This window comes from Heterodontus francisci, chromosome 21, assembly GCF_036365525.1.
Source record: "Heterodontus francisci isolate sHetFra1 chromosome 21, sHetFra1.hap1, whole genome shotgun sequence".
NCBI lineage: Eukaryota > Metazoa > Chordata > Chondrichthyes > Heterodontiformes > Heterodontidae > Heterodontus > Heterodontus francisci.
The window spans coordinates 81,225,417-81,248,153 of NC_090391.1; positions in this window are offsets into that span (position 1 = coordinate 81,225,417).

The following is a 22,737-nucleotide window of genomic DNA, read 5'->3' on the forward strand; positions in this document are numbered from 1 at the left end:
CCTACCTCTTTTACCTGAGGTGTGACTACCTCCCTATAACTCCTCTCAATAACCCCCTCCGCCTCCACTATGATCCGAAGTTCATCCAAATATGTAACGTCACTTACCCAGCAGTCCCGCGTGCGCTCCGCCTATATACGAGAAATGCTCTGCTCCCGCTGTTCCCTCTCTCTCTCTGTGGCTTCCAATTACTTCGCGCGCTTTTCAAAGCTCTGCTCCCGCTGTTCTCTCTCTCTCCCTGTGGCTTCCGATTTCTTGGCGCGCTTTTCAAAGCTCTGCTCCCGCTGTTCTCTCTCTCTCTCTCCGTGGCTTCCGATTTCTTGGCGCGCTTTTCAAAGCTCTGCTCCCGCTGTTCTCTCTCTCTCTCTGTGGCGTCCGATTTCTTGGCGCGCTTTTCAAAGCTCTGCTCCCGCTGTTCTCTCTCTCTCTCAGATCTCAGGTCTCCAGGTGTTTTTCTGTTCTCAACATGATACACTATAGATGGTGTTTTGACCTGCACCCCAACTCTCTGGTGATAATATATCTCCCATGTATTGTTGTCTCTTTGTATACCCTGGTGATCTGGGCAACGGGACACCGATTCCTGTCCTCTGCTGTGCTTACCGAGTATCTTTCATGAGATACATTTTCTCAAATATAATTTCACTGGTCTCTTTTTACTCCTAATTCTAAAATGTAAATAGTATGTGACTTCCTCCCAGTCGTGCAGCCTTTGCATTCCTACCAACTTTACCTGATAGTAGTCAGTTCCCGCAAATTCCCCTTTTCTAGTGACCCAATGAGAGGCGAGGGGGAATATTCTTGCAGAATTTCCTGAAGAACGGTTCCAACCTCACTGTTTCTGTAGAGTCCGTGAATCTTCTTCAATCCACTCATTCATTTCTCCTACTCTTCATGCATTTATCATTTCAGCCTGTAACCATCCATGTCACGCCAGATTTATTTTCGAGATACACCAGTGGTTCAAGGAGCAAGCCCAGGAACACCTTCTGAGGGAAACAAGGGATGGACAATAAATGGGTGCAGACCAATATCGCCAGCATGACGACAGCGGTTCAAGGAAACACCCCGCCATCCCTTCCGGCAAAGAAGGGTTGCTCAGTAAATTCTGCATGGCCAGCGATCTCATATCCCGAAAATGAATCTAAACAACCTGCAACCGGGACTCCCATTCTTGCCTATTCGACATGTGTATCTCTTACTGTCTCAGAGAAATGTTCAGTCATACCCCTTTCTCAATCATTACTATTTTCCCATTTATCTACACTACTCATATCTGCTGATTCCTCCATTTTGCTCTTATATCCTTCCTCACAGTTTCTAACTGCTGTCATTGTTGTACTCGAAGAAGTTTGAATGCATTTCTTTGCGCACCGTTATCCAAATCACCTCTAAATACAGAGAATATACCCACTATTCCCACACTCTTCTGGTCGGTCTCCTACCCTACGTAAACTTCAACAGATCTGAAACTCTGCTGCTGCTGTTATCCTGGTGCGGACTTTCCCTGTCACCCATTTCCCCTGCTCTTACTGACCTACAGCGACTCCCACTTCCCAGCATCTCAAATTTCAGTGGTCGCACGGTTGACTTCCTGATATTTAGACTAATGGGTTTGGTGCAAAACTGTTAAACTATTTATACATGTTATACTTATGTTAACTTGCTATTGCACCATGTTACCACAAAGAGTAATAGAGAAATATTAATTAGAAATAACAATAAATTCAAAGGAGGTGAACTGAAACGGGACAAACGTGGGATATTCAAAGCCCAGAATTTAAACTCTTGAATGAGTTAAAAAACCAAGGATAGGGGTGGTTTAGGGGTTACAAAATACAGTCAATACAGAGAGTTTATAAGTGCATATTTCTCACGGCAGTTTACTCGGTGGGTCAAGAATCAAAATGATTATATCAAACTTTTGTAGGTCCAACTTGAACAACTTTCGCAATTAAGTGAGCTCTTTTAGATTTCAGAAGCAAATGAATTGATAGAATTACAGTTATTGAAGCTTACAACCACAAGGAAGGCACCGGACAGAAGGAAATCATATCAAGCAATCCGGATTCTGTGCTTCAATAGCATTATCAGTAATTTTTAACAATCTATCTCCATAACACATGAGCTAGTGCCTGAAGGAACGATACCATTGTTATAAATAAGCAAACACGCATCAAACATTTACAGAACTGAGACAAATTGTTCTGGGCACTGTCTGTTAATTTTAAATATGGAAAAGAATTCAGGATTTGTTCCACAATTTGACCAGAGTATGGGACTTGTGGAAGGCCATTAAAGAATTTAATAGGAGTAGGGTTAGGCCATACTGCCTACCCAGACGACTCCGCCGTTCAATAAGATCATGGCTGATCTATTGCCCCATCTCCACTTTCCCACCTTTCCCCAGAAATTGGGAAAAAAACTCCAGATCTTTCATTAAACACCGCATCGCACGATACAAAAAGTATGGGACATGTGGAAAGAGATGGCGAAACACGTCTGGATGTTGAAAACTACATCAAATGTATGAATCATGTAGAAATAGATTGAGAAATACTAATTATTACACAACACCGTGCACATAAATGTATGAAACAGAAAGCATGATTTATTAGAAAAAGTGATAGTTTTGAAGGTTGTCGGTGACCAAATAAAACTGTTCACACACCGAATCCCCCTGAAACCAGTAGCATAATTTCTGGAGGGTGTAATTGATAACTATATTAATAATCAGTACAAATGACCCAATATTGGATTCCACCTCCAGTTAATATAGTATACAATATTTATTGTCCTTTCTGAATATTCCAAATGCTGTACACAATATTTAATCTAATTCTCTGTATGACATGGCACTTCACTGAGAAATTCCGTGGACAGAAATCTCAATGTGGGATGAGTCGACTGGATGGAGATCCCGGTATTCTGCAGTTCTGACTCCCATAAACTCGATTGTAACACTGACTACTTTTTATTTCCAGGAGTCTCCGTTTTAAACGCCTGATTAGAACTTTAACTCCAGTCTGCTGCGTCTGGACGAGAGTCTTAGGAAACAACATAATACCGACTCTTACGGTGTTTACATTCAATTTTGGTACTAAAACTAAATTTAACTCAAATCTCCTCTGGAAATGCAATTAAATGTTAATCAGATGACAAATATTAGATCCTTTTTGCTGTCAGCGACAAAAATGGATAACATTTCCCTATTTGAAATCAAACAGGACAAAATGTATTTAATGACAAATTTATAAATTAAGGAAACTGTTTCAATATTCACTTTATACGATCTCAATAAATGACAAATTAAAATAAATATGCACTTTCCTATAAATTGATTTTGATCTGGGGCCGATTGCTAAAAACAAAAATTCAAGGAGTCAGCTGCATTTCATACTTTCGTTCAGTTCTGTGGCTTGCAGAAAATATTCTTAAATTACTTTCAAGATCAGGATTTTACAACACAATCCCTTTTACAAAACCAAAAGCAAATTCATCACGGAAGTATGTAATAACATTTAGGCAGTGTTTCCCTGTCGTGAACCTGCATTTGTTGTCGATAGACATTAACAAATGTAACCAAACCCGCTCTGGCAACAGCGAGAAACTGAATCGAATCATCGACCGAAAAACTCTGCAAAAATATCGAGCAGGTGGAAGGAGACTATTCATGATATCTCATTAAACACTTCACGATGCATTACAAAAAAGGAGCATGTGGAAGGAGACTTTGTCACATTAATAATTATTTGACGCTGTACATACGAATATGTGAAATAAGTTGAGAATTTACAATACAAAGTTCGAAAGTTTCAAGGTCATCATTAAGTAAACAATAATAAATGGAAAATCTTCCGCAGATTTTGGAATACTCAGAAACATTATCTTTTGGAGAGGCACTTCACAATTACAGTAATAACTGATGCTAATTGAAATAATATTGGTTCTGTCTCTAGTTAATATATTATACAATATTTATAGATCATGTACAACACTCGAACGTGGAACAAACTTATTTAAATTATTTCAGTTCCACTCAGTGTATCATATAGTGTCAGACAGCACTTCCACTGTGAAATACCTGGGACAGAAATGCCCGTGTGGGTTCAGTCAGCAGTAGATTTAGCTTTGACTGCTGTTCGATACTCCCTGTGTTACTATAGACCCCAGACCCCAAACCCCGAGACCTTCTATTCTCACTCTGATCACATTCTGCTGCTCGATTGCTGTGTTTATATAATCTGCTGAGAATTTCAACTCCAGTCAGTCGTGTCGGTACAAGAGCCGCAGAGGACCACATAAAATAAATTGCCACGTTATTTGTATTCAGGGAAAAGGGTACAGGGAGTCATGTGCACTTCATTTTTTATCTTTTCAGTGGCTTGAATATTTTTTTTAAATAATCCACAAAACAGGATTTTACTCTCCAATTAGTTAATATTCACGGAAATATAATTCGCTAAATACATAAAGTATCGGATAGCACTGGGACTAAGTTCTCCTGCCAGTAAACCAATAAAGTTTCAGTAGACAGAGATTAATGAATGTAAAGAAACACACACGGTAAATAGTGAGAAATAGAATTGAATCATCAATGGAATAAAACAACAAATATGCAACAAGCATGAGCCGTTGGAGCAATAATAAAGAACATTATCACGAACTCATTACACACTACATGACACTGTGTAAAAATATGTGATTGGGAAAACTGAACTATCTTTAGATACTGTACATACAAATGGAGGATATAGAATAATGAATTTAATATAAAAGATACTAATTTTGAAGATCATCACTAACTGATCAACAATACAGAGCAAATTCCCCAACGATTCAGGAACTTTCAGTAACACCATTTTTTGCAGAGTGCACTTGATAATTATACTAACAATGAAAGCAAGTTGACAAATTTTGGTTCCATCTACATTTGAGAGGAATTATAGATTGAATATTACACTTCAAAACTGAACAATCTATTTTAAAATATTTAGTCTCATGAACTGTATCACTAGAAGAGCAGACAACATTTGTATTGAAAAATATCTGTGACAGAAATGTGTGTGGCGGTTCATGTCAGCCGTCGAAGCAGTTTTGACTGGTGTTCGGCACTCAATGAGATAACTTACACCCAGACTCAGATACAGTCTATTCAAACAAAGACGGCGCTCTACTTCTAACAGTCTCGCTTTAAATAATCAGATTAGAATTTCAATTCCAGCTGGCTGTGTCAGTGTAAAAACCGCAGGGCGGGACGGCGGGGGGAGTGGCGTGGGGGGGGGGGGGGGCGGTAATAAAACAAATTGCCTTGGTCTTTGTGCCCGACACAAATTCAACTGGGAATTTAAAATACTGGTTAATTGATTGTAGAATATTCCAAACTCGTTTACCGTCACCAATACAATATTACTGTCAGCAATAACTCAATTGTTAGCACTCTCGCCTCTGAGTCAGGAGATGGTGGGTGCAAGTCTAATTCCAGAGACTTGAGCACAAAATGTGGGCTGCCACTCCAGTGCAGTACTGAGGGTGTGCTGCACTGTCCAAGATGCTTTCCATCGGGGGAGAAGTTAAACTGAGGCCCCGTCGGCTCTTTCAGGTGCAGTATTTGGAGAAAGGGCAGGGAAATTATCCCTAGTGCTCTGAGGAATGTTGATCCCTAAATCAACATCACACACACAAAAAAAGTATTCTGGCCATTATCACATTGATGATTGTCGCAGCTTGCTCTGTGCAACTTGCCTGCCACGTTTCCTACATTACGGTATGGATAACACTACAAAACAGTACTTAATTGACAGTAAAGCTCTTTGAGACGTCCTGACGTCGTGAAATGCGCTACATAAACGCAAGTCATGTTTATATATATGGAGGTTTATTCCTATTTGCTGTTGATAGAACTTAAAATGGAAACAATCAATTCCAAATGTGTGTCAAATGAAACATCTACAAATTGGATAAACCTTTCAGTATCCATTTCATATTATCCCAATGAATGACAACTGTAAATAAAATAGATGCGTTTTCTGTAAACTGATCCCAGATACTGACAGATTCTATTCTAACAGCGAAGTGGCTCTTTTTCTAACAGACCCTGCTTAAATAGACCCATTAGATTTTCAACTCCAGTCTGCTCTGTCTGTACGAGCGGCAGGTAGAAGGCAATAAACAAGTTCCGATATTTCATTACACTCTAAACAAGAATATAAAAATGTATGAAGCATTATTCACTTTCTACATCTCCTGAATGTGTTCTGTATTAAAGATGATAATTCGATTAATAATACATATCTTGTAATAATAATCAGTGCATCAGTAAATAACATAATGCATTCAATAATCCGTAACTCACAGTTCAAAAGCTGCAGTAGAGACAGGGTCAGGAAGGACCGCAGCATCGTTCTGATGCCGGGCAGAGCGATGTGAACAGAACATTAACCGAACGCTATTCTCAAAGACGAAGAGCTCCTTCCAGCAACTTCTGAAACTCTGACTGTTGTGGAAATTAATTCTTTGACAGAAGTTTCTACAGAAACCAATGTTTCCTTCCAAATACCCAATAGATTTTGACTTGTGTGAACCGTGAATTACAGTCTGGTAAAATACACCAATGAGATGAAATGTGACCATTAATGGATAAAATGAACCGAGGTTCCAACTACCAGCCTATCCTGCGAGGACAATGACATGTCACAGTGTGAAAAGTAAATGAATCACTGATCTGGCGCCCAGATCATCGAATCAAAGATGCACAGGAAAGGCCATTCGGCTACTTTAGTCAGAGTCGTTTAGAAAGAGCTGTCTAATTTATTGTCACATATGTAGCATTTTCTTGTAACCCTGCAAATTATTCCACTGCAAGCACTTGTTTAATTGTCTTTAAAAATTCCTCAGGAATCTAATTTCATCACTCTTTCAGGTCGTGCTTTCCAGATCTTAACAAGCCTCTGTGTAAAATATTGTCTCTTCATTCCCCCTCTAGTTATTCTGCCGGTTCTATCGAAGGCCTCGGCCCACAGGCGCAGCGCTGGAAGCCCAGAGAAGAGGTAGGTGAGGTGGGGTCACCAGTTACAGTCCGTAAGGCCCCGGTGAGAGATTAAGGTGGTGTTCTGGTGGTGCAGGAGGAGGGAGGTCCCGGGCAATGAACTGGTTCCTGGTGGAGGTGCTCTGTGGGCCACAAAATACCCACTAACGAGGCAGCGCCCCACCCCACCCGCAAGGCCACAGGGTGAGTGCTTCGTTTTACAAGGTGTCCTCTCCATGTGGTGGAGGACCTCGCTGCTGGTAAGATCCCAGCAGCGGTGAAATGATCCCATAATTATCCCATAATAGGCCACTTAAGATCATCAATGTTCCACTGGGCGAGAAGGCTGTTGTCGGTCTATCCTGCCCCCAGGATCACTTGATGAGGGGGATGCGTTGGGATCTCCATCCTGCCATATCCCCTGCCAGCCGCCGCTTTGCTCCTTGTCCCCTCCCCACCCCTCCTGGCTTCCAATCATGCCTCTGGGGGCCAGTAAAATCCTGGCCATAATCTCTGATGACAAACGTATTCATGAGAGGAAATAATTTCCACATGCTTACTCCATCATAACCCCTCATTATTTTGAGTTCTGTTAGATCTGGAATGGCGGGATTGACGTATGAGGAGAGATTGAGTCGGTTAGGACTATATTTTCTGGAGTTCGGAAGAGTGTGGCGGGGTGGTGGGGGGGTGTCTCATAGAAGCCTACTAAATTCAAACAGGACTTGACAGGGTAGATGCAGGAAGGATGGTCCGATGGTGGGGGAGTCCAGAATCAGGGGTCATTGTCTAATGATACAGGATAAACCTTTCAGGACCGAGATAGGGAGAAATATCTTCACCCAGAGTGTGGTGAGCCTGTGGAATTCGCGACCACAGAAAGCAGTTCAGGCCAAAACATTGTATGTTTTCAAGAAGGAGTTAGATACAGCTCTTGGGTCTAAAGGGATCAAAGGATATGTGGTGAAAGCGACAACAGGTTACTGAGTTGAATGATCAGCCATGATCAGAATGAATGGCACAGCAGGTTCGAAGGGCCGAATGGCCTCCTGCTGCTCCTATTTTCTATGTTTCTATACCACTGAACTTTCTCTGCGCCAATAAGAAAAATCCAAACTCCTGCATTCTATCCATGTAAATGAATTCCCTCACCAGTGGGTACTTCTTGCTCATCCTCCTCTGTACCCTTTCCAGGGCCTTGAAATTCATCCAAGATATTCGTGCCCAGAATTGCACACAGGACGCCAGCTGAGTCATAACAATTGATTTGTAAAGGATTACCTTGATGTCCTTTTATGTTTGAATTCAATTACCCCATTTTCAAATCAAGTTTCCCATACACTTTTTCAATCAGCTTCTCCACTTGCCCAGCAATCCTCAAAGATGTATGGACTTGCATTTCCCGGGTCCCTCTGTTCTAGCATTCCCTGAAAATGGTACCATTTATACGATACTGACATGATATTTTCCCAATGAACTTCACTTCTGACTTGACCGCAATAAGGTGCATCTACCGTTGATTTGCCCATTTCAGCAGACTGTCTACTCTGAAGTCTGCTATTATAATATTCACGATTTACTACAGAGCCATGTTTTTCACCATCCACAAATGTCAAAATTATACATTCTAACCCCAAGTCTATGTAATTTGCATGTAGAAAGAAAAAAAACAGTAGTCTTAAAACCAACCCCCGAGCAACCGCCACGCTCACCTGTCAGCAGAGCATCCATTCACCACTGTTCTCTGCCACCTATCTCTTAGCCAATCGACTGCTCGAGCTGACATCGTCCCTTTCATAATATGCATTTCTATTGTCTGAATAAGTCTGTGATGAGGTACTTCGTCAACATTGAATGCCCACATACACAAGGCCCACTTCAGTCTCTTATTTGATAAAACAACTCAGTCAGGTTAGTTACACGCAATTGGCCTTCAACAAATCCGAGATGGTTTTCTCATCTTACCCCATGCTTCTGCAAGTGAGAATTAATTTTGTCCTTGATGGGGGCCTCTAGTAGATCTCTCAACCTTCACTATCGTCAGATAGATTAGCTTGTAGTCACAAGGCTTATCCTCTCCTCTCGTTTTGAAAAGGAGTCTATCATTTACCAAATTCAAGTCCTCTGGCCCCAGTGCGATAAACAAGGATGATTGAAACATTGTGGTCAGAGCTGATCTTATCTCTAACCCAGCTTCCTTTATCCACCAAGGATGCTTCCCATCTGGAACCGGGCTGCTGTCGACATTTAGTGATAAACTGTTTAGCAACGCCTTCCCATCTATTTTATCCTATGCAAGATTTCTGCTTCCCTCTACTCGATTGCGACATTAATTTCAGCCTCTTCTTTTGTGAAGGCAGTTGTAACTTACTCATTCAGTACCACAGTCATGCCCTCGGCCTCGACAGGAATATTTACTTGTTTCTCCATAATCCGCCCCTCCGTTCCTTTAACTATCCCTTTTACTTTTACATGTTTTACAATATTTGTAGCTGCTAATCTTTTCTATGCTTTCCCTTTGTCCTTCTTGTATTCTTTTTCTATTTCTCCCTGTACACTATGCTATCTATCTGGTTTTAGATTATATTCTTGAAATGGAATTTGTAATGAATTTCTTCTTTCTCTTTTCCCTTAACTGACAATTCATTTTTCATCCAGAGAGTGCAGCATTTAATTCCGCATCTTCACCTCTAGACTTGACTATTCCAATGCACGTCCTGGCCAGCCTCGCTCTTTGCATCCTCAGTTAACCTGAGGACATCCAAACCTCTGCGGCTAACGCACAACTCACTCCAGGTCCCGTTCACCCATCATCGCTGCACTCCCATTAGCTTCTGGTTATTCACCTGAACAATATGGTGTATATGGAGCCGGTAGATGAGTTGTTGTCTGTAGTATACCGAGCATTTGACCTACTCTTGTAGCCACAGTATTTAAATGCCTGGTTTTGTAAAGTGGCTGGTCAATGGTAAACCCCAGGATGATCATGTTGTGGTATTAGGCGATGGTAACGTCGTTTTATTTCGAGAAGAGTTGGTTGGACTCTGTCCTTTTGGACAAGGTAATTGACTGGCATGTGTGTGGTGCGAATATTACTGACCACGTATCAGCCCAGGCCAGTATCAGAAGGACATATTACTTGAAATGTAACGGGCATTATAAAGCAAACAGAAATATTCTTCTCCAGTTTGAAGTGTGTTTTAGCTCTTTGGCACCGTGGCTGATAGGGCCTTTGAACCTTTCTATTCCAGTTACACTATCATTCCTTCCATCCTTCCTTAACCACAATGAAGTTGCCCTTACCCTCAACTTTCACTCCACCAGCCTCCACATTCAATGAACTATCCTCCATCACTTCTGCCAACTTCACCACAATTCTACCACCAGACATCCTCCTCTCCATTTTCAGCATTCTGAATGTACAGCTTGACCCACTCTTCCATCACTCGAAACACCCACTACTCTTCCAATGTCACCTTCCCATGCAAGTGTTGGAGATGCATTACCTGCCCTTTCACCTCCTCTCTTTCAACCGTCTGGCCCTCAAACAGTGATTTACTTGTACTTTACTTTATTTCATCAATAGTGTTCATTCTTAACAATTGTCCTCGACACCGTGGAGATGAAGCATACATTCTGCAATGGCTTTGCTGAGCAGTCATTAAGTCAATTAGCTTCCGTTCACTTGCCATTCTAATTCCCTGTCCCACTCCCATCTGACCCCTCTGTACTCAGCCTCCTACACTGTTTCAATTTTCCTGATCAACATCAACTTCAAAAATAAAAACACATGGGAACTAGTGCCCCCATTTGTTTTTGACAGCAGGTTCTGGTAAAGATTCTTCTCTTCATTTAATCACTCTTGCCTTCCACGCCATCACAGTTTCTCTCTTTATCTCCTTCCTCCGTTCCCCCATTCCCAGCCTCTGTGTTTACTGAAACATTTTCTAGTTCTGAAGAAAATTCTCCAGCGGGGAAGGTTACGTCTCGGTCCCTTTCTCAAAATGCTGCCCTGCCAACTAAGTATTTCCAACATCTTCTGTTCATATTTTAGATAATCAGCATCCGCAGTATTTTGACTTTTTAAGGAAGATGACATCATGGGGAAATGGGGTGAGGTTGCAATTGAATGTAAAGACATACACACAATAGCTCAATAAATTTGGAGATGCTGAGAAAAGAGAATATGATGGGATCAGGGAAGTCATCTCCTTCGGCACACTCTTGGTCCAATATTGCCTTGATACCGAGGGCAGTCACCTCGATTACCATTACTACCATTACCAGCAATACAACAATCACTGTTTTTTCTGCTCAGTTTTGCTGTATTTGCCCACTGCAGAGCAGCAGAGTGTATCTGAGCCATTCCTCTCAAAACTGCTACACTCCATTTAAGGACTGCGCAGCTTTATCGGGAAACCTGCCAAATATTTGAGGAAATGTGTTCACTCATTGAGACTGTGAGACACGCAAATCACACAGAGACTGGTCATCATAAGTTGTGAATTTTCACCATCGTTAAACTATACAGGGAGGGATGTGATGTGTTCCCTCAAAATAGGAGTCTGTTTTCTGGAAGGTAATCACTTGGAGTCAAGAACGGCTTTCTAATACCGAAATATGTGAAAAGCAGCTCACAGTCTGCAGAGCCTCAGGATAGTCACTGTGTGTTTTTCTGTTGAACTGAGAGGAAGCACCTGGCGTTGTGGTGATTTCAGTGCTTCTGCTTTTCTTGCCTGCTGCTCTGAATTATCAAGATACTGCAGCAGGATGTTTCAGCTCGGAATTTGAACTTACGTTGTTCAAAATCCAGAAGGACAATGTATCGGGAGAAGCATGTATGGGCAATATCATGAATTCACTGGAGATATTTGACAACTTAGTGTCTGCAAATAAACGTAAACCTTATCACAAAGAGTGAATCACAGTACATAATTACTGTAATCTGTGTACAATTTCCAAATGTATAAAACACAATATCAACAGGTCACTATAAATCACTCAGTGCAAGAGTCCAATTCAATCAGCAAAGTTAGAGACACCAACCCATCAATTCTCGCTGTGATTTTAATTTAAAATAGAAGATGCCATGAGATGTTGAGGCTGTTTCCTGTATAGGTTAATGAAGCATGAATACTGTTAAGAATCAAATACAATCAGGAGGATTGAACCTGTGTTAATGTAAAGCATTAACTCTCTGTGATCCGATCACCGGATATGCAGCCTGTGTCAATGTCAGTGGTTAATTTGCTGTGATTCAATTCAAAGAGGGGATCTGAAGGTGGACAATTACTTCAATAAACTGTCCACTGTACCTCAATAAATAACATTTAATGTCAGCCTGATTTCTCTGGGAGCGAAAGTAGATCTGGGTAATGAAAAGAGTCTGAAGAACTAAAACAGATGAATAAATGAACACAGCTGAGCTGCCATTGTAAAGTTATCACAGGTAGAAAACCTTCAAATGATTAATTCCCCGGATCGCACATAGAATGAAACAAAAACTCTCACGAAATGGACATTGAATAAAAGAATTCCACAAACTGTGTTATCAATCTAGACAGAAATGATTTGAAACAAGTTAATGCGCCCCATAACACTGCCGCACTCTCTTTGGAATGAATACGATTGGCTGAAGACTGACATCTGTGATGCTGGGGACCTCAGCAGGAGGCCGAGATGGATCATCCACGCTGCACTTCTGGCTGAAGATGGATGTAAATATTACAGCCTTGTCTTTTGCGCTGATGTGCTTGGCTCCACTATTAGTCAGGATGTGGATATTTGTGGAACTTCTTCCTCCTGTTGGTTGATCATTTGTCCACCACCATTCGTGACTGGATGCGGCAGGACTGCAGATCTGTTTCAGTGTTATTGGACCTGCACTCATCCAGGCAAGTAAGTGGGGACAGTATGAAGAAAGATTTTTCAACTGTGAGCTTCTGGGTTTCAGAGAGCACACAAAGCTTGTGGGATGGGAGAGGAGGAGTTTTATATGAATTGTGGGAAAATGGAGTTCATCGACCAAAAGACTTACTTGTTTTTTCTACAAGTTATTTTATCTGGTGTGTCATGTGGCTGGAAGCCTTGCCTGATTCAACAGGCTGCATTTTTCAAGCATTTTGGAGATGGTCTGGGAGTCAGGATGGTTGGCAATACTGGTGGGGAAGACATCGAGTTGGGAGCAGATCTGTGTGTTGTGGAATTGTTTAACTCTGTCTATCACATGTTGCTTCCTCTGTTGGGTATGCAAATAGTCCTGTGTTTTAACTTCACCAGGCTGACACCTCATTTTTAGGTATGCTTGGTGCTGCTCCTGGGAAGCCTTCCTACACTCTTATTGTACCAGGGTTGATCCCACGGCTTGATGTTAATGGTAGAGTGGGGATATGCCGTGCCATGAAGTTACACATTATGGCTGAATACAATTCTGCTGTTGCTTCTGTTGCCTATGGCACAAAGCGTCTCGTGGTTACCCAGTTTAGAGTTGCTAGATCTGTTTGCAATCTATGCCATTTAGCGTGGTGGCAGTGCCACACAGCACAATGGTGAGTATACCTCAATGTAAAGACAGGACCTTGGCTCCAGAGGGACTGTGCGGTGGTCAATCAGAGAGCCATAGAGTAATATAGCACAGAAACAGGCCCTTTGGCCCAACGTGTCTGTGCTGGCCATCAAGCACCTAACTATTCTAATTCCATTTTCCAGTACTTCGCCCGGACCATTGTATGCTGTGCCGTTTCAAATGCTCATCTACATAATTCTTAAATGTCGTGAGGGTTCCTGCCTCTACCACATCTTCAGGCAGTTCGTTCCAGACTCCAACGACCCTCTGGGCCCAAATTATTTTCCTCAAATCCCCTCTAAACTCCCTGCCCCTTACTTTAAATCTATGCCCCCTGGTTATTGATCCCTCAGCTGAAGGAAAACGTTTCTTCCTATCTAACCTATAAATGCCCTCAGAATTTTGTATACCTCAATCACGTCCCCCCTCAGCCTTCTCTGCTCTATGGAAAACAACCCTAGCCTTTTCAGTCTCTCTTCATATCTGAAATACTCCAGCACAGGCAACATCCTGGTGAATCCCCTCTGCAATCTCTCCAGTACGATCACTTCCTTCCTGTAAGGTGGAGGCTAGAACTGTACACAGCACTCTAACTGTGGCCTAACTTATATTTTTTCAGCTCCATCATAACCTCCCTGCTGTTATATTCTCTGCTTCGGCTAAAACAGGCAAGTATCCCATGCGCCTTCCTAACCACCTTCTCTACCTTTACTGCTGCCTTCAATGATCTATGGACAAGTACACCAAGGTCCCTCTGACCCTCTATTTCCTAGGGTCCGACCATCCATTATATATTTCCTTGCCTTGTTAGCCCTCCTATGCATCACCTTTTCAGGGTTAAACTCCATTTGCCACTGCTCCGCCCATCTCACCAGCACATCTATATCGTCCTGTAATCTAAGGCTTTCCTTCTTCTCTATTTACAATACCATCAATTTTAGTGCCATTTGCAAGCTTACTAATCATACTTCCTGTATTCACGTCTGAATCATTAATGTACACTACAAACAGCAAGGGTCCCAGCACCGATCCATGCGGTACAACACTGGTCACACGTCTGCACTCCCAAAAACAACCCTCGGCCATCAGCCTCTACCTCCTGCCACTAAGCCAAATTTGGATCCAATTTGCCAAATTACCCTGGATCCCATGGGCTCTTATCTTCTGAACCAATATGCCATGCGGGGCCTTAGCAAAAGCCTTACTGAAGTTCATGTAGACTACAGAATCCACTTTACCCTCATGTACACATCTAGTCACCTCCTGGAACAATTGCAATCAAGTTTGTTGGACAGGATCTTCCCCTGACAAAGCCATGCCGATTATCACTGATTAATCACTGCCTTTCCAAGTGACGATTATTCCTGACCCTCAGAATGTTTTTCCCAATAGTTTCCATACCACTGATGTAATTATCTGTTCGATCCCTGCTCCCCTTCTTGAATAATGGTACCACATTCAGTGGCCTCCAGTCGTCTGGTAACTCTCCTGTTTCCAGAGAGGATTTAAAATTTGAGGCAGGGCCCTTGCTTTCTCCTCTCTTGCCTTATATAACAGCCTGGGATGCATCTCGTCTGGGCCTGGGGATTTATCCACGTTAAATCCCACTAAAACAGCGAATACTTCCTCCGTTTCAATGCTAATTTGTACAAATATATCACAATCCCCCTGCCTGATATCTATGCCTACATCCTCCTTCTCCATCATCAAAGCAGATGAAAACTAATCACTTAAAAACGTACCTATATCCTCTGGCTCGAGACACAGATTGACACTTTGGTCCCTAATGGGCCCGACTCTTTCCCCAGTTATCCTCTCGCCCTTAATATACTTATAAACCGCCTTGGGCCTTTCCTTTCCCTACGCATTCGACAGGCTTGAGGGGCAGAATAGCCTACTCCTGCTCCTATTTTCTATGTTTCCATTCTCCTCTATGGCCTCCACTGTTTTCAGCGCTCGAAATATGCCACAAGCCCCCTTCTTTCCTGATCCAATCCTCGAGATCCTTTGACATGCAGAGTTCCCTGGGCTTGCTAGACCTACCCTTCATCTTTATGGGTACATGCTGGCTCTGAACTCTCACTATTTCCTCCTTGAATGACTCCCAATGGCCTGATGTAGACTTTCCTTCAAGTAGGTGCTCCCAGTCCACTTTTGCCAGATCCTGTTTTTCATATTGATATTGGCCTTCCCCCAATTCGGTACTTTTATTTCCGGTCCCTCCTGGTCCTTTTCCATAGCTACCTTAAGTCTTACAGAGTTATGACCACTAAGCCCGAAATGCTCCCCCACTGATACTTTTATTACTTGTCCAGCTTCATTCCCTAGGATTAGGTCCAGGACTGCCCTTTGTCTTGTCGGACGTTCTACCTACTGGCTCAAAAAAACTCTCCAATATGCATTTTAAAAATTCCGCCCCCATTAAGCCTTTAGCATAAAGAATATCCCAGTTAATATTGGGGGAACATGAACTCCCCTACTATAGCCCTATCAGTGTTTCACCTGCCTGAGATTTGCCTCCGTATCTGCTCCTCTATCTCTCCCTGACTGTTTGGAGGCCTGTCGTACACTGCCAACCAAGTAATTGCCCCTTTTTTTGTTTTGATGTTCTACCCATATGCCCTCATTTGAGGATCCCTCTAAGATATCATCCCTCCTTACTGCAGTAATTGACTCCTTGATCAACAGTGCAATGCCACCTCCGCTTTTACCCCCTCGTCTGTCTCGCCTGAAGATTCTATACCCTTGAATACTGAGCTGCCAGTCCTGCCTTTCCCACAAATATGTTTCTGTGATAGCATTAATATCATAATCCCCTGTGCTAATTAATGCCCTCAAATCACTTGCCTTGCTTTTAAGACTCCTCGCATTAAAAAAAATAGATGCAATCCATCCTTGCATTATTCGCTAGTGCCTTAACAGGATTTGCTCTGCCTTCCAAACTGACTTAGATTTTCTTTTTTATTTGACTGTGCATTACCCCTGCTGTACCTCCAGTCTTATACCATTGCGCTGCCAAATTAGTTTAACCCCCAACAGCCCCCCTCCCACCCCAAGAGCACCAGCAAATCTACCAGAAAGGATGTTGATAAAACACACACACAGGCACACAAACACCGATCAGACCCCAAGCACTGAGCGAGACAGATATACAACCACATACACAGACAGGCAAAGAGAATCACACACACACACCCCCATCAGACACCAGTTTCTGAGCCAGACAGATATACAAACACACACACACACACACACACACACACACACACACTCACACACACTCACACACACACACAAAAACAGAGACAGACAGACAAATACTCACCAAAGACACACCAATCAGACCACAGGCACTGAGCCAGACAGATATGGAAACGCATACACATAAACACAGACACACATATACACACTCGCACACACACACACTTATCAGACGCCGGGCACTGAGGCAAACCGATATACACTCACACACCCACACACAAACATAGACAGACAGACAAATACTCACCAAATACACACCAATCAGAGCCCAGGCACTAAGCCAGACAGATATACAACCACATGCACACAGACAGACAGAGACACACACACACACACAATCACACCAATCAGAACCCAGCTGTGAGCCAGCCAGATATCCAAAGACGCACACACACATATACACACACACACACACATAAACACAGACACAGACACACACACACACCGATCATACCCCAGGCACTGAATCAGACAGATATACAAACACATAGACACAAACAGAGAGAGACAGACTCACACACAAACACACACACGCACACCGATCAGAACCCAGGCAGCAAGCCAGACAGACCTGCAAAGACAAACGCACACACGTGCACACAGACACAAACAAAAACTCACACACACACGGATCAGACCCCAGGCACTGAGCCAGACTGAGATACAAACACAGACACACGCCACACATACACACACACACACACAAACGCACATACACCGATCGGAACCCAGGCACTGAGCCAGGCAGACATACAAACACACACACACACAATCACACCAATCAGAACACAGGCCCTGAATCAGACAGATATACAAACACATAGACATAAACAGAGACAGACAGACTCACACACACGCACACCGATCAGAACGCAGGCACCAAGCCAGACAGATCTACAAAGGCAAACACAGCCACACGCCACACACACACCACACACACACACACACCGATCAGAACCCAGGCACCGAGCAAGGCAGATATACAAACACACACGCACACACACACACAAACATACACCAACTCACACAGGCCAGCTTTGATTAAAGCCCAACCTGCTGCTGTTGGGGCACTGGCTTCCACAATCCCTTCCAGCCTCGAAAAGTGGAGAGGCAACATCAACAGATTTAGTGGTTCGAATGGAGAGGGGCTTTGGTCGGATCACTGATGTCCTTTAGATTTCTCTCATGCAGATCAGTGAGTTATAATGTACAGCCCCATGGGAGCAGACTGGTGCTATCGGAGCTGCAGGCGCTGTCTTCTTTCAAGAGGGAAGTGCATCGGCGCCCTTGACAGACCCTCGTTCGATTCCCATGCAGGCACCACCAAGTTAGTCGAAATGCACCAACCAGCAGTCAGTCCCACTCTCGTTCGCACTGTCGAAAATTCCGGTTGTAAATATCTGCAGTGCCATTTTTATTACTGCAGTGAGCGTCCACCACGCTGAGGTCAAAGGGGCAGCTCGAGAATTAGAAAACACACTGCCTTCAAGGAAACACTATTGGGTGGCACATGAATGAATATTAATTTGAGTGGAATTTGTGAACGTAATATTAGTTAAACGTTTATCCGTGTCAATTTGTGCTGATTGTTTTGTTAATGACTTTAGTTCCTTCACAGTGTGTGGGCATGTGAATGCCTCATGCAGGGATTTTCTCTGTCCAGGTACAGTGGAGATCTGAGCTAAATGTAAGAGAAGAATGATGTTCGTGGATCTCTGGGTACAGGGGTGGGAGGAAGGGGTATGGGTAGCATTTCAATACATCCGATGTTTAATCACTTGTTCTCAGACTTCTCATGTTACTCGCTGCTTCACCGTGCCACGCCAGGCACCACATGGTCAGCTTTCGGTGCGTTCTCTAATTCTGCCAGCACGATGACAGTGCAGTGACTGGCATGACAGAGCCAACTCTCAGTGTGGGCTCCAAGTCTGGCTGCTGATACAGCGCAGTGGGAGGGTAATATAAAATATTTGTCAAAGAAGAGGAGTGCTTTTGTCATCCCCCAATGTGATGTCCATGTCTCAATGCAGTTACTGGCCACTTCTCACCATCTCCATCTGCTGGTGTCCCTGTCTCACTGCAGTTACTGTCCCCTCTCACCATCTCCTTCTAACACTCTGCCACACTCTCCTTGGTTTCTGCAGGTGTATCTGGTCCTTTCTCAATCTGATAGTCTCCTCCCCCTGAGGTGTGTTTTGCAGATATCACAGACTGACAATTTCAGTTTGAGACATGGGTGATGACAGCAACCGGTTGTCAGAGAAACTTGGAGCACACGCTCAGAATGGTGTAAGTTTAAGATACTTGAGTCAATTCCTTGTGTCTGCGAGGAACTGATCAATCCTGTAAACAGTGGCACTTAAACATGAACATACTGAAAATTGTAATACTAACCAAGGAACTTGCAGTAAGCACTGATACTCAGCAAATAACTTATATAAATTATGTTACACATGCAAGATCTCCTCAGAATTTCGCTTCAGAGGATGTCGTATGAAAATAGAGATCTGAGGATCTCTTTGCCAACACTGTCATTTTCTGGGATCCCTATTAATAATCTGACACTCGGGCAAACCAATAAACACTGACCTTATATCAGAAAGTGCGGGAAACACTCAACAGATCTGACAACATCTGCGGAGACAAAATTAGCATTTCAGTTCTGTTACCTTTCATCAGAACAGGGAAAGATGAAAATGTCATAGGTTATTTTTTGAAAGTGAAAAGAGGGGTCAAGAAGAAATAAAGTTAAGATGTGCGATAGGACGGAGGGCAGGAGAGATTATTTTTTTTATTATTATTCATTTATGGGGCGTGGGCGCCCCTGGCGAGACCAGCATTGATTGACCAGCCTTGATTGCTTTTGAGATGGTGTGAGTTGCCTTCTTTAACTGCTGCAGTCCTGGCTGTGTAGATACACCCACTGTGCTGTAAGGAAGGGAGTGCTGGAATTTTAACCCAGCGACAGTGAAGGAACGATGATACAGTTCCAAGTCAGGATGGCGTTTTGCTTGGAGGGGATTGTTTTAGGTGGTGGTGTTCATATGTATCTGCTGCCCTTGTTCTTCGAGGTAGTAGTGGTAGCGGCTTTTGTAGGTGCTCTTCGAAGGAGACTTGGTGTGTTGCCACAGTGTACCTTGTTCTAGATACACACTGCTTGCACTGTGCGTCGGTGCTGGAGGGAATGAATGCTGAAGGTTGTGGCTGGGGTGCCAATCAAGCGGGCTGCTTTGTCCTGGATGGTTTCGAGATTCCTGTGTGTTGTTGTGGCTGCACCCATTCAGGCAATTGATCATACTCCTGACATGTGCCTTGTAGATGGTGAACATGCATTTGGGAGACGGGTTATGAGGTACCAGCGGCAGAATTCCTAACCTCTCACTTGCGCCTGTAGCCATAATGTTTACCTGTTTGGTCCAGTTCACTTTCTGGATAATGGTTACCCACTGGATATTGAAATTGGGGGTTCAACAATTCTAATGCCATTGAACATCAAGGGGAGATGGTTAAATTATCTCATATCTGAGATGGTCACTGACTGGCACTTGTGTGGTGCAAATAGTACATGCCACTTATTAACACAAGACTTGATGTTGTCAGGTCTTGCTGCATATGGACACAGGCTGCTTCAGTATATTATGAGTCACAAATGTTGTTGAACATCAGCGAATATCCCCACTTCTGACCTTATAATGGATGGAAGATCATTGATGAAGCAGCCGAAGATGGTTGAGCTGAGCACACTGCCCCAAGGAACTCCTCATCGTGGGGCTGAGATGATTGACCTCCAACAACCACAACCAACTTTCTTTGTGCTCGGTAATACTCCAAACAGTGGAGATCTTTCCCTCTGATGCCCTTTGATTATAGTTTTTCTGGGGCTTCTTAATGTCATGCTCAGTCAAACGCTGATGTGATGTCAAAAGCTGTCACACTCCCCTCACATCAGAAATTCAACTCTTTTGCCCATGTTTGGACCAAGGCTGTGATCAGGTCAGGAGCTGAGTGGCCCTGGTGTGAACCAAATTGAGCGTCAGAGAACAGGTTATTGCTGAGCAAGTGACGCTTGAGAACACTGACTAACTCTCCGCCGCCCCCCCCTTTCACTTTGCTGATGATCGAGAGTAGACTGATAAGGCGATAAGTGGCCAGGCTTGATTTCTCCAGTTTTTTTTTTTGGTGGACAGGACATACCTGGGCAATTTTCCACATTGCATGGTGGATATCACTGTTGTTGGCGTACTGGAACGACTTAGTTTGGCGTATGGCTAGGTCTGGAACAGAAGTTATTACTACTATTGCCGGAATATTGTCAGGGCCCATAGCATTTGCAGTATTCGGTGCCTTCAGCTATTTCATGATACGTGGAGTGAATAAGATTGGCTGAAAACTGACATCCGTAATGTTGGCGGCCTCAGGAGGAGGCCGAGATGAAACAATCACCCTGCACTTCTGGCTGAAGATAGATGTAAATATTGCAGCCTTGTCTTTTGCAGTAATGTATTGGGCTACCCTATTAGTGAGGATGTGGATATTTGTGGGACCTCTTCCTCCTGTTACTTGTTCATTTGTCCACCACCATTCGCGACTGAATGTGACAGGACTGCAGAGCTGTTTGTGTTATTGGACCTGCACTCATCCAGGCAAGTGAGAGGGGACAGTATGAAGAATGATTTATCTTTGAACTGTTAACTTGTAGATGTAAGAGAGTAAGAAAAGTTTGTGGGAGGGGGGAGGAGGCGTTTTATATGAACTGTGGGAAAAATGGAGTTCATCGACCAAAGGGCTTTCTTGTTTTCTCTACAAGTCTCTTGTGTGTCATGTCGCTGGAACCCTTTCCTGATTCAATAGGCTGACTTTTTAAAGCCTTTCGGAGATGGCCTGTGAGTCAGGAGGGCTGGCAATATGGGTGGGGAAGGCATCGTGTTAGGAGCTGATCTGTTCGCTGTGGTATTGTTTAGTTCTGTAAGTCGCACGCTGCTTCCACTGCTGGGCATGCGAGCAGTCCTGTGTTGCAGCTTCACCAGGCGGACACCTCATATTTTGGTATGTTTGGTACTGCTCCTGGGAAACCCTCCTACACTCTCATTGAACCAGGGTTGATCCCACGGCTTGATGATAATGGCAGAGTGAGAGATATGCCGTGCCATGAAGTTACACATTGTGGTCGAATATAATTCTGCTTTTACTGATGTCCCAAAGCGCCTCATGGATACCCAGCTTGGAGTTGCTCGATCTGTTTTGCAATCATTTTAGCATGTTGGCAGTGCCACACAGCACAATGGTGAGTATACCTCAATGTAAAGACAGGACTTCGTCTCCACAATGACTGTGTAGTGGTCACTCCTGCCAATACTGCTATTGACAGATTCATCTGCATCAAGTAGATTGGTAAAGACAAGGTCAAGTAGGTGTTTCCCTCTTGTTGGTCCCCTCAGCAGCTGCCACAGACGCAGTCTCGATGTTGTGCCCTTTAGGACTCAGCCAGCTTGGTCAGCAGTGGTACTGCCAAGCCACTCTTGCTGATGGGCATTGAAGTCTCCCACCCAGAGTACAAATGTTGCCCTTGCTGCACTAAGCGTTTCTTCCAATTGGTATTCAATATGGATAAGCACTGATTCTTCAGCCAAGGCGTGGGGGAGGGATCATGCAGGCGAAATGACAATCAGCGGGAGGTTTCCTTGTCCATGTTTGATCTGATGCAATGAGACTTCATGGGGTCCAGAGTCAATGTTGAGGGCTTCCAAGGCAACTGCATCCTGACTGTATACCGCTACGCCACCAGATTCGGTGGACATGTCCTTACAGTGTGACAGGACATATCTGGAGATGATGATGGTGGTGTCTGCGACATTGTCCGTTATGTATGATTCCATAAGTATGA